The sequence below is a fragment of the Chlorocebus sabaeus genome, chromosome 15, assembly GCF_047675955.1.
Source record: "Chlorocebus sabaeus isolate Y175 chromosome 15, mChlSab1.0.hap1, whole genome shotgun sequence".
Taxonomy (NCBI): domain Eukaryota; kingdom Metazoa; phylum Chordata; class Mammalia; order Primates; family Cercopithecidae; genus Chlorocebus; species Chlorocebus sabaeus.
The window spans coordinates 64,517,156-64,530,111 of NC_132918.1; the positions used below are offsets into that span (position 1 = coordinate 64,517,156).

The following is a 12,956-nucleotide window of genomic DNA, read 5'->3' on the forward strand; positions in this document are numbered from 1 at the left end:
AAAATCCAATGGCACATATAAATAACCCATAAGCAATATATAGAAATAGACAGCATCACCAATTTGATTGATGCTAAGGAAGAATACTGATTTGGAATTTGGCTGGATGAGCCACACATTATTCTCATTTCCAACTGGGACATTTAATAGCCCTTATTGTCACTAGAAAATTGCATCCTTTTTGAATGATTAGAGAATGAGCTTGAGTCTTTTCAATCAGGATTCAGGAAGATGCTAATGTATTCTCTTGAGGACAGAAAGAATATATTTGCTGGGGTCCAAACAGTCAGGCTTCCCTTTTGCCAGCTGTAATTTTATGAAGGTATTTTACTCAAACTAACTTTTCGACTGTGGCTTTATGATCTTGGGGGTAACTCAAGTGATCTTTCATCTTCATTGTACTACAAAGAAAGAGGCAGTCTAATGTGAGTCAAAGAAATACAATTAATTGTAAAAGGGAGATGAAAAACCATTGTTCTCTTTTCCCCAGTGGAACCCGCGCCTTGGCACAATTCTGGGATTGCTTCCCACCTCCCTGGCCACTGCCCCTGTGGGTTGTTCTGACTGGTCTAGTTTGGTCTGCTCATGAAAGCAGCCCTAAGCTTTGAGAATAGCTTTATGGCTATTTTATCTTTTTTTAATTAAAAAAATCATTCAGTTTCAAAAAAAAAATCTGATTAATCCCCTTCTGACATAATTTTCTGAAGCCTATATTAGTAGACTTAAATAAAATGACACAAGTATATATCATATAGTTTATAAAGCACCCTCACATATTGTCTTCTTGCCAATGGCCCGTTATCTCCATTTATCTTTTGCAGAGGAGGGCTCAAGTTCTAAGAGGTCTAACTCAAGTCCACAGGGAAACAAACTGCAGAGCTAGCACAGGAGACTTGGTTCTCCAGCTTCTTGTAACTGGTTCTCAAACTTAATCATGCATTAGAATCACCTGGGGGACCTGTTATTAAAACACAGATTTCTAAGCCCCACGAGCAGAGTTCTTGATTCAATAGTTCTTTGATGGAACCAAGCATTGCATTTCAAACAAATTCTCAGGTGATGCTGTTGCTGCTGGTCTGGAAACTACACTTTGAGATCCACTGGTCTAGAACACACTGTAAGTGTTAGTCTCATGTTCCTTACACCAGACCAAGAACAATTTCACAAAATAAAAACAAGTATGTAATACAAAGGACAGGATAATATTATAAAAATACCTTCAGATCTATGGCCTCCCTTCTTCTGACCCCTTACCAAACAAGTTCAGAGTTTATCATCATTGCTGTCTTACTGTAATGCCCTGAGATTGAAGTGGTAATAGCCTGATGGTATGGAGAGAGGAGACTCTGTGGTCTTTGTGTTCACAAAATGTGTTTCCAGAGTATGATCATTTTCATCTTTTCTGGTGATTCATCACATGCTGCTCTCTCAGCAGGCTTTCGGCATTTGGCCTCCACAGGAAACTCCAGCTTGACTTAAGGAGTGAGGTAAGTCTTATTTTTAGCAAGGAAATATTCACCATTGCTAAAGTAGTTTGGATTTGCTTTAGATTTAAACATGAGTTTATTTTAAAAGACACTGAGACCAAAGGAAAAACAAATAGCCCTGCATGTGTTGGAGAAGCACTGTCTTATTGACAGACAAGTTGGCTAGCTGAAATCAAATGTTTTTCAGAACGAAGATATTATGGTCTTAAGATTTCACTTGAATTTAAATTCTAGAATATTCTAACAATAATGAGCATTTAATAAGTGCTAGATTTTTTTTTAATTTTACTTTAAATTCTGGGATACATGTGCAAAACATGCAGGTTTGTTTCATAGGTATACATGTGCCATTTCTGTGACATTCCTAGCAAATCTAAGAAGGAGGTATTTTAAATATCTCCATTTTATTTATGAGAAAACTGTGGCCAAAAGAGACGAGGTCATCTACCTAAGATCACATAGATGATTAAGAGAAGGGATTTGAACCCAAACTTAGTCTGGATTCTGTACTTGGGCTTACAACCATTATTCACTAAATGACCCATGATATCTGAAAAGAATCCACAGGGAAAGAAGAAGCAAGAATGAGACTGAGCCCAAGTGTAACGCTATCCCAGGACTGAGCCAGCAAAATGTAATAATTTCCCATCTTAATTCCTTTGACTTACATCTGGGAACCAGTATTCTGGGTCCAAGACAGACAACCTCAAACCTTAGATGACTCAGGATACTTTTAGCTCGTCTAGGTAAATTGCCTTAACAACAACAAGCAACAACAATAATAATAAATTAGTGAGTAGCAATGGAAAAGAAAACAAAATGAAATAATTTGATTCAGATACATAGAAAATTAAGGAAGAAAACAATTTTGTTTCACCTGATGGGTCTTAATTTAATCTAGTATCAAGGTCTGGTATCAATCATTTCTCTTTCAAAAGAAAAGATAATAAGACTTTTTTTGTTACATGAGTCATTTTGTGAAACTAATTGACTTCCTGTGAAACACAATGCTCTCCCATTATTTTTTGACTGAACTATCAGGTGGTTAACTCCTTTATTTATTTCTTCTTTTTAAAAAATTGTCTACTAACCTAAAATTGAGAAAGAGGAGAGGGAGGGTCAGAGGGTGTCACCATTGATTGTTTCCCTTCTCAACATTCATATTATTACTTGGTTACCAAAGACCTTAACTTGAAATGAAGGAATATTAGCTCAAGTTATGGACTCTTTGCTGCTTTCAAATTGTTTTTAACTCCACAATTGTCAAGCTTTCTTAGGAGTTTCTGGAGTTCTTCATTTAGTGTTGAGAAAATAAACAACTTTAATTGATGTATCAATTTAAATTTATGAGAAATTTCATACATATTACTCAGTTTGATTCGTGTAACAATTCAAGACCTAACTCATGTGGGTACTATATTTCTTATTTTTCAAATGCAGAACCTAATACCCAGGGAAACTCACGTGGAAAAACTCTTATTTAGTAAATGACAAAATTTGGATTGGAATCCCAGCTTTAAAACAATAAAACTTTAGTTCTTTTTAGTTTTTGTACTATAAAGTAATACCAGATTATATAAAATAACCTTATTATAGTTTTTCTTGTAATCGCCATTGAAAACAGGTTTTGTGTATATTTTAAAGGAAAACACAATCCATTTTTTCCCAAGCAATTATTAATATTTGAGGAATGTGGAAACTCAAATAAAAGTTCTGTTTTAAATTTTGGAAAGTAATTTCACTACAAAGTCTTTAAATTGCAAAAAAAAAAAAAAAAAAAAAAAAACAGAAAAAAACAAACTTCTTTGAAAGTCATTGATAAACTGTTTTGAAAGTGTTGTATTTGTCTTAATTTATTGACAAGTGCTAATTTTCCATTTCAAAGATGTGATTAAAAACAAAATGAAGTTCAGTTTCCAGTTCTGCAAGCTTGGAAGTTGCCACTCTGTCCAAACAATAGGTAAAAATAAGTAAAAAGCTAAACAAACTAAAAAATAAATAAATAAAAACAACTTAGATACTTCACAGAAGCAAAGTCACAGGGTAAATCTGCTATCTCCCAAACTGGAAATACAGGCAGATAGAGAGAATCTCCACATACCAGAGAACAAATCTCCCCAGGAATCAGTGCTGAAGTAGAAAAACCTGAGCTGTCATTGACAAATTGCTGCAGGCTAACTGTGGACAAGTCTGAGAGTTAAAAACTTCAGGGGGACCTAGTCATAGGAGGGTACTGACACGTTTGTGAGTTTTATCACCAGGAACTTGACCAAGTTCTCACAGAAAACATCAGCAATAAATACTTCCATGCTTCCAGCAAAGGAGAAGGGAAAGGATCCATTCTGAAGTAAGTGCACCCTGTTCTTAATAAGGTCTGTCCTCAAAAGAAACCAGTTAACCAGAGCCTAATTTCCTAGGGAAAGCCCAACTGACTTGGGAGAAGAAAAATACCCAACTCAAGCCTATTTTAGCCATTTTGTTCCACTTAAGGTTTGGGGAAAGGATGGAGAAGCATGTGTAAAGTTCGCAGTCCAGAGAGACAAACTCACTAAAAGACTGAAATCTACTTGTAGAACTATACAATCCTTCCCTTTCCACACACCTCACCATCACATTACTAAAGACCTATTTATAGCAGTTCCTTTGATCTGACATATCAGGTTTGACTATTAAGAAAAAATTCAAGGCAAACTAAAAGGCAAAAAAAAAAAAAAAAAAAAAACAGTATGAAAAGACAGTGAAAGCATCAGAACCAGACACAGCAGGGAATTTAAAATTATCAGGAAATTTTAAAACATTATTAATATGGTAAGAATACTAATGGATAAAGGAGACAGCATGCAAGAACAGATGGGCAATGCAAGCAGAGAAACTGAAATTCTAAGAAAGTACCAAAAGAAAATGCTGGACACAAGAAAACACTAACAAAAATAAAGAATGCCTTTGATGAGCTTTTTAGTAGACTAGACATGGCAGATAAAAAGGTCTCCAAACTTGAGACTATATCAATAGAAACTTTCAAATCTGGAAAGCAAAGAGGAGAAAGATTGAGCAGGGTGAAGAGGTGGGGACAGAGGGAGAACAAAATATCCACAAACTGTGGAATAACTACCAAAAGTATAACTTACATGTAGTGGGAATACTGGAAGAAAAAAGAAAAAACAGAATATTTGAAACAATAATAATTGAGAATTTTTCCAAATCAATATCAGACACCAAACCACAGATTCAGGACGCACAGAGAACACCAAGGAAGATAAATGACAAAAAACAAACAAACAACAACAAAAAACTACACTTAAGCATGCCATTTTCAAACTATAGAAAATCAAAGGGTTTTTTTTCCTAAATCCTGAAAGAAGCCATAGGGTGATAAAACAGCTAACTTTATTGCTTTTAGTTTTTTTTTCTTTTTTGTAGATATATAGTAGGTGTATATATTTATGGGGTACATGAAATATCTTGATACAGGCATACAATGTGCAATAATCACATCAGGGTAAATGGGGTACTCATTACCTGAAGCATTTATCCCTTCTTTGTGTTACAAACAATCCAATTATACTCTTTTAGTTATTTTTAAATGTAAAATAAATTATCATTGACTGGAGTCACTCTGTTGTGCTATAAAATACTAGATGTTATTCATTTTATCTACCTGTATTTTTGTACACATTCAACCATTGTCTCTTCCCTTAGTCATTACACTTTCTAGCATCTGGTAACCACTGTTCTACTCTCTATCTCCATGAGTTCAATCGTTTCAATTTTATTTCTCACAAATAAGTGAGAACATGAAAAGTTTGTCTTTCTGTGCCTGGTTTATTTTGTTTAATGTAATGGCCTCCAGTTCCATCCATGTTGTAAATGACACGATCTCATTCGTTATTATGGCTGAATAGTACTCAATTGTGTATATGCTCCACATTTTATTTATCTGTGTGTCTGCTGATGGACATATACATCGCTTCCAAAGCTTAGCTATTGTGAATAATGCTGCAATAAACATGAGTGTGCAGATATCTGTTTGATACACTGATTTCCTTTCTTTGGGGTATAGACTTAGCAGCAGGATTGCTGGATCATATAACTCCATTTTTAGTATTTTTTAAAGGAAATTCTAAACTAAAAACAGCTAACTTTATAGAGAAACAAAAAAGAAATACATCTGATTTCTCTTTGGAGACCAAACAAGCAATAAGAAAGTAGAGTGAAATATTTAAATTATTGGGGAAAGAAAAAACCCACCAACCTAGAATTCTGTACCGTGTGAAATTATCCTTCAAAAGCAAAGGAGAAATAGACTTTGGCAGACAAACAAATATTGATGAACTTGCATTGCAAGAAATGTTAAACAAAAAAAGATTTTTACAGAGAAAGAAAATGATATAGGTCATAAACTCATATCTCCATAAAGTAAGAAAGAGCATCAAAAAAGGAATAAATGCAAGTAAAATAGAAACTTTTTTTTGTTATTCTTAATTGACCTAACAGATAATAGTTTTTTCAAAATAAAAACAGCAACAATATATTAGTTATGTATGTGTATAATACAGACAAGAGGCAGGGAAATCCTGGGTAGAAGAGGGCAGGGTTTCTGGTGAGGGCTCCACCCTCAAGTCTAGACCCACGGCCCTAAGTGAAAACTTCACATCCTTGTTTTCCCACCTGAATGATGCCTTTTCGCCCACCATGCCCCCATCCTGTATGCATAAGAACCCCAAACCACAGACTCAGCTCACACACACACAGGAGAGAGAAGCATTTGAATGTCGAGAGAAGAAGTAGCTGGACATTGGAGACTACAGTCAGAGAGATGTTTGCTATGGATGGTTAGTAACTGCTGGGGAAAGCTCAACTCCAGGGCAAGACTGCCTTCCCACTCAATCCCCTTTCCAGCTCCCCATCCCTCTGAGAGCCAGTTCCACCACTCAATAAAATCTCCACTCTCACCATCCTTCAAGTCTGTGTGACCTCATTCTTCTTGGGCACCAGACAAAACCTTGGGATACACTGGGTGTGGGAACCCATAAAAGGCTACCACATTGGCCCTTTGCCCTTGCTGGCAGTGGGCAGCTGCTCCATACAATGAGGCAAAAGGCTCACTGAGTTGGTAACGTGCCCTCTGGGGCTCTGGGGCTCACAGGCACCCCCTCCCAGATGACAGTGCTAAAGGAGCATTGTAACATGCTAGGATGCTGCCAAGGGGGCCCACACAGAGACTCCTCACACCAGACAGGAGCCATCAGCTGGTTCCAGCATTTGTTAGCTTTGTCTCTTGCATGCTCACCTGCATGCTCCCCTTTCATGAAGGATTCAGAGCTGTGGGCTCAGTAAATGAGCCACCCCTTCACAAGTCCCACTCTTGAAGGGGCCAAGGGAACTATCCCATTTTGAATACATATATATGTGTGTTATACACACTTATATATGAGTGAAATAAATGATAGCAATGAGATAATGGATGAGAAGCAGCAATGAGGATTATTTTGTTATAAGGTAGTCACACTGCCTTTGAAGCAGTACAGTGTTACTTGAAAGTGGGTTTGAATTAGTTGTAAATGTATTTGCAAACTCTAGGGCAACCACTAAAATAAGTTTCTAAATGAATGTAACTGATATGATACTGATACATTATAATACTGTGTGATATTGATACATGATAATGATATTCATACATTATAAATAAATGTAACTGATATGCTAAGAATGGAGAAAAAATAGAATCATATAAAATTCTCAATTAAAATCACAAAAAGCAGAAAAAGAGTAGAAGACAAAAATAAGAACAAAGAAAAAGGGAACAAACAAAGCAGCAATAAATGTGGCAAATATTAATCCAATTATATCAGTAATCATTTTGAATGTCCATGGTCTAAATGCAACACTTAAAAGACACAGAATGTCAGAGTAGATTAAAAAATAAGGCTCAACTATAAGTACCCACAAGAAAAGTACTTTAAATATACAGGCACATTTAAATTAAAAGTAAATGAATGGGTTGGGCACTGTAGCTCACACCTGTAATCCCAGCACTTTAGGATACCAATGTGGGTGGATCACATGAGGCTGGAAGTTCAAGACCAGCCCGGCCAACATAGTGAAACCCTATCTCAACTAAAAATACAAAAATTAGCTGGGTGTGGTGGCACACGCCTGTAATGCAAGCTACTTGGAAGAGTGAGGCAAGAGAACCAACTGAACCCAGGAGATGGAGGTTGCAGTGAGCTGAGATCATGCCACTGCACTCCAGCATGGATGACAGAGATAGACTCTGTCTCAAAAGAAAAAAAATTAAAAATAAAAAGTAAATGGAAGAGAAAAGTGATACCATGCTAATACTAACTAAAAGAAAGCAGGAGTAGTTATGTTAATTTCAGACAGTGGAGGTTTTAAAGTTATTAGAGATAAAGAGGGGCATTACATAATGATAAACTCATTATCAGTTTTGTCAGTTCTCCAAGAACACATAACAATCCTTAATATGTATGCACCTACAACAGAGCATCAAAATACATGAGGCAAAAACTGATAGAATTGCAAGAAGAAATAGATAAATCTACTATTATAGTTGTTGGAGACAACAACATCTTTCTATCAAAAATGGGCAGATCTAGCAGGCGGAACATCAGTAAGATGCAGTTGAACTCAACAGTACCATTATTCAACTGGATATAATTGACATCGATGGAGTACCTCATCAAACAAAAGCAAAATGCATATTTTTCTCAAGTTCACATAGAACATTCTTGAAGATAAACTACACTGTGAGCCACAAGTTACACCTTAACATATAAGTACCCACAAGAAACCTACTTTAAATTTAAAGGCACATTTAAATTAAAAGTAAATGAATGGGTTGGGCACCAAGTAAATGGAAAGGAAAAGCAAATAGAATAGAAATCATACAATATCAGCTATCAGATCACAATGGAATCTAATTAGAAATCATCAACAAAAAAATTTAAAAATCACATATACATAGAGAATAAACAATATCCTTGTAAATAATAAGTGGGTCAAAAAAGAAATCTCAAGATAAATTTTAAAATACTTTGAACTAAGTGAAAATGAAAATACAACTTATCAAAATTTATGGGATGCTGTGAAATCTGTACTTAGAAAGAAATGTGATAGCACTGAATGCATATATTGTAAAAAAGAAAAACATAAAATCAATCACCTAAACTTCCGCTTTAGGAAACTAGAAAAGAAGAACAAATTAAATCCAATGTAAGCAGAAGAAAAGAAATAAAAATTAGAGTAGAAATCAATGAAACTGAAAACAGGAAATCAATAAAGAAAATAAATGAAGCCCAAACTTGCTTCTCTGAAAAGATCAATAAAATCAATAAGCTTTAAACCAGTGTATCTAAGAAAAAAGAGAAAGAACAGAAATTATTAAAATTAGAAATGAAAGAAGGAGCATCACTACGGATTCTTTGAACATTAAAAGAATAGTAAAGTAAGAATATGAATGACTCAGTGCCCTAAAATTTGATCACCAAGATGAAATGGACCAATTCCTTGAAAGACAAAATCTGCCAAAACTCACACAATAAAAAAGACAATCTGAATAGGCCTATATATGTTAAAGAAATTGAATCACTAAACAATATACTTTCAAAACAGAAAGCATCAGGCCCACACGGATTAACTAGTAAATTCTACCAAACAGCAAGGAAGAAATTACATCAATTTTCTATAATCTTCTCCAAAAGATAGAAGCAAAGGAAATACTTCCTAACTCATTCTATGTATTGCCCTAAAGCAAAAACCAAACCGAAGTATCACAAGAAAACTACAGACCAATTTCTGTCATGACCAAAAACTTGCAAGGTTAATGTACAAAAGCCAATCACTTTTCTATGTAACAGCAATAAACAAATGGAAGTTTAAATTAAAACCATAATATTATTTACATTAGCACTCCCCAAAACGAAATATTCAGTTATAATTCTAACAAAATATGTACAAGATTCAAATGAGGAAAACTACAAAACTCTGACAAAACAATTGAAAAAAACTAAATAAACAGGGGGAAGACTCCATATTCATGAATACAAAGACTCAAAATTCTCAAAATGTCAATTCTTTCCAACTTGATCTATAGATCCAATGTAGTGTCCATCAAACTCCTAGCAAGATATTTTGTGAATACCAAAAATTGATTCTAAAGTGGAGAGGCAAAAATCCAAGAGTAACCAAAACAATATTGAAAGAGAAGAACGGCCGGGCGCGGTGGCTCAACCCTGTAATCCCAGCACTTTGGGAGGCCGAGACGGGCGGATCACGAGGTCAGGAGATCGAGACCATCTTGGCTAACACGGTGAAACCCCGTCTCTACTAAAAAATACAAAAAACTAGCCGGGCGAGGTGGTGGGCACCTGTAGTCCCAGCTACTCGGGAGGCTGAGGCAGGAGAATGGCGTAACCCTGGGAGGCGGAGCTTGCAGTGAGCCGAGATCCAGCCACTGCACTCCAGCCTGGGCGACAGAGCGAGACTCCGTCTCAAAAAAAAAAAAAAAAAAAAAAAAAAAAAAGAGAAGAACAAAGTTGGAGGCCTGACACTAGCCAAATGCAAGCCATAAAACTACAGTAATCAAGACACTGTAGTACTGGTAAAAGTATACAAAGATAGATCAATGGAACAGAATAGAAAACTCAGAAACAGGCCTATGTCAATATAGTCAAGTGATCTTTGACAAGGGAGCAAAGTCAATACCATGAAGAAAAGAAAGCCTTTCAACAAATGATTCTGAAACTACTAGGTGTCAATATGCAAAAAAAAAAAAAAAAAAAAAAAGCATCTAAACACAAACCCTACACCCTTCAGAAAAACTAACTCAAAATAAATCCCAGGCCTACATGCAAAACACAAAGCTATAAAGCTCTTGAAAGATAATATAGGAGAAAATCTACATAGCCTTGTGTGTGGCAGTGACTTTTTAGATATGACCTCAAAGTCATGGTCCATGAAAAAAGGAGTTGATAAGCTGGGCCTCATTAAAATATAAAACTTCTGATTTGCAAAAAACACTCCCAAGAGAATGAGAAGATTATCCCCAAACTGGAAGAAAATACGTTCAGAAGACATATCTTTTAAGGGATTCTTATTCAAAACATACAGAGAACTCTTATAACTCAACAATAAGAAAAATTAAATAAATAAATAAAATGAGCCAAACACTTGAACAGACATCTGACCTAAGAATTTATGCAGATGATAAATAAGCATACAAAAAGTTGTTTAACATCATGTGTCATTAGGGAATTGCAAATTAAAACAACCATGAGATACTACTACACACCTATTTGGCCAACATCCAAAACAGACAGCACCATATCCTGGTGAGTATATGGAGCAACAGGAACTCTCATTCATTGCTAGTAGGAATGCAAAATGATACAACCACTTTGGAAGATAGTTTGACAGTTTCATATAAAACTAAACATATTATTAACATATATTCCAACAATTGCATCCCTTGGTACTTACACAGAGGAGTTCATATATTTTGTCTTCGAAAACTGCACATGGATGTTTATAGCAGCTTTATTCATACTTGCCAAAACCTGGAAGCAGACGAGATGTCCTTCAGTAGATGAATGGATAGATACACTGTGGTACATCCAGACAATGGAATATTATTCAGTGCTAAAAAGCAACAGGCTATCAAACCATGAAAAGATAGGGAGAAAACTTAAGTGCACATCATAAAGTCAAATAAGACAATCTGAAAAGGGTACATACTGTATGATTCCAACTATACAGCATTCTGGATAAGAAAAAAATACAGAGACAGTAAGAAGATCAGATGTATAGAAGAAACACAGGGAATTTTTAGGGTAGTGAAATCATTTTGTAAAACTCTATATGGAGAATACGTGTCATTTACATTTGTCCAAACTCATAGAATGTATGTCACCAAGAGTGAACCTCAAAGTAAGCTATGGAGTTTGAATGATAATGATATGTCACTGTAGGTTCATCAGTTGTAACAAATGTGCCACTCTGCTGAGAGATACTGACAGTGGAAGAAGCAATGTATGTGTGGGCACAGAGGGTATGTGGTATATCTGTTTCTTCTTGTCAATGTGGCTGTGAACCTAAAAATGCTCTGAAAAAAATTTTTTTAAGGAAAGCAATAAAAATGGATACATACTACAATATAGTTAACCTTGAAAACATTATGCTAAATGAAATAACCTAGTCACAAAATACCACATGTTGTATGACACCATTGATTAGAAATGTCCAGAATAGGCTTGTGTAGAGAAACAGAAAGTAAATCATTTGTTGCCTAGGGCTGGGGTGTTAGAGGAAAAATGCGAAGTGATTGATAATAGGTATGTATTTTCTTTTGTGGGTGAAGAAAATGTTGTAAAGTTAATTGAATTAGTGGTTACACAACTGAATACACTAAAAACTGATGAATTATATAATTCAATTGGATAGATTTAAAGGTATGGTATATGAATCATGTCTCAGTAACATTATGATGTCTTAAAACTAAATAAATTGGAAATATAGAATAATAGACAAAGAAGAAAAAGAAAATCTTGCAAATGGCTGCTGAACTTCATCAACTAAACAAATAGAAAAGGCTAAAGAATCAGTGTCAATAACACAGTGGTGGCTGTGGCCAATATCTTAGAAAAGAGAAATGTGTCTCCCTAAAATACATAATGACATGAACAGAAAGAAATAAAAACAGGAAGTTGATTTAACAATGGCAACTAAATAAGAATATTAATTTCATCCATTACAAAAAGTAGTGACCTAAAAATTAAATGGAAATGTCTAGCTTGATTGTATATTTCCTAAGCCTTTTCCGGTTTTCAGAACCAATAATGTGGAAAGAACATGAGTGAAATAAATCCCAAGAATTATTTCTACCAATTAGGAGAGAAAGCAACTGAGAGTGAGAGCAGGCAGTTTAGAGAAGAGAAATGAAAAGTCACTGAAGTCTGGAAGCACCTGCCTTCCACTATGGACTCTCAATGCTGGCAACATAAATTGCCAGAAATCAACATTTTTCAGATTTTCATGATGAATAGAAAAAATGATCCAAAACCCAAAGCCATATCCCCAAGGAAACAGGAAATAGGAGTGGACTCAAATACAAGACTTTGAACACAATGCAAAAGACCTAGGACCATCAACAAAGACTATGGTTAGCTCTTCTTCTAAGACCATCCCAAGCTATGGAAAATTGGGTACAGAATAATTCCCGTGCTTCAATATTTACTCAAAGGAGAAGACAAAAAAATTATATAAAGTGTGCAGAATATTGATGGTAAACTACTCACATTATAGTAAATGAAATAGAATACCTAGACAAATAGTACTACAATACTCATGAGAAAGGTGAGAAAAGGAAGGGATGGAGGGAAAGAAGAGGGAAGGAAAGAAGGAAAAAGGAAGAAAGGAGAGAAAAAATAAATGAAGGGTAAATAGATTTTTTGT

The 12,956-nt window shown here is 35.2% G+C and overlaps 1 long non-coding RNA gene across 2 annotated transcripts in view; it reads right to left on the reverse strand.

Moving 5' to 3' along the window:
* Nucleotides 1-12,956, reverse strand: part of LOC103241740 (uncharacterized) — a 158,040-nt gene that overhangs the window by 94,268 nt on the left and 50,816 nt on the right. Inside the window, exon 2 of one of the 2 annotated variants that reach the window (XR_012095600.1) lies at nucleotides 10,986-11,062. The exons of the other annotated variant lie outside the window; for it this stretch is intronic. This is a non-coding gene — a long non-coding RNA (uncharacterized lncRNA). The remainder of the gene's footprint in view (nucleotides 1-10,985; nucleotides 11,063-12,956) is intronic. 2 annotated transcript variants of the gene reach the window in all.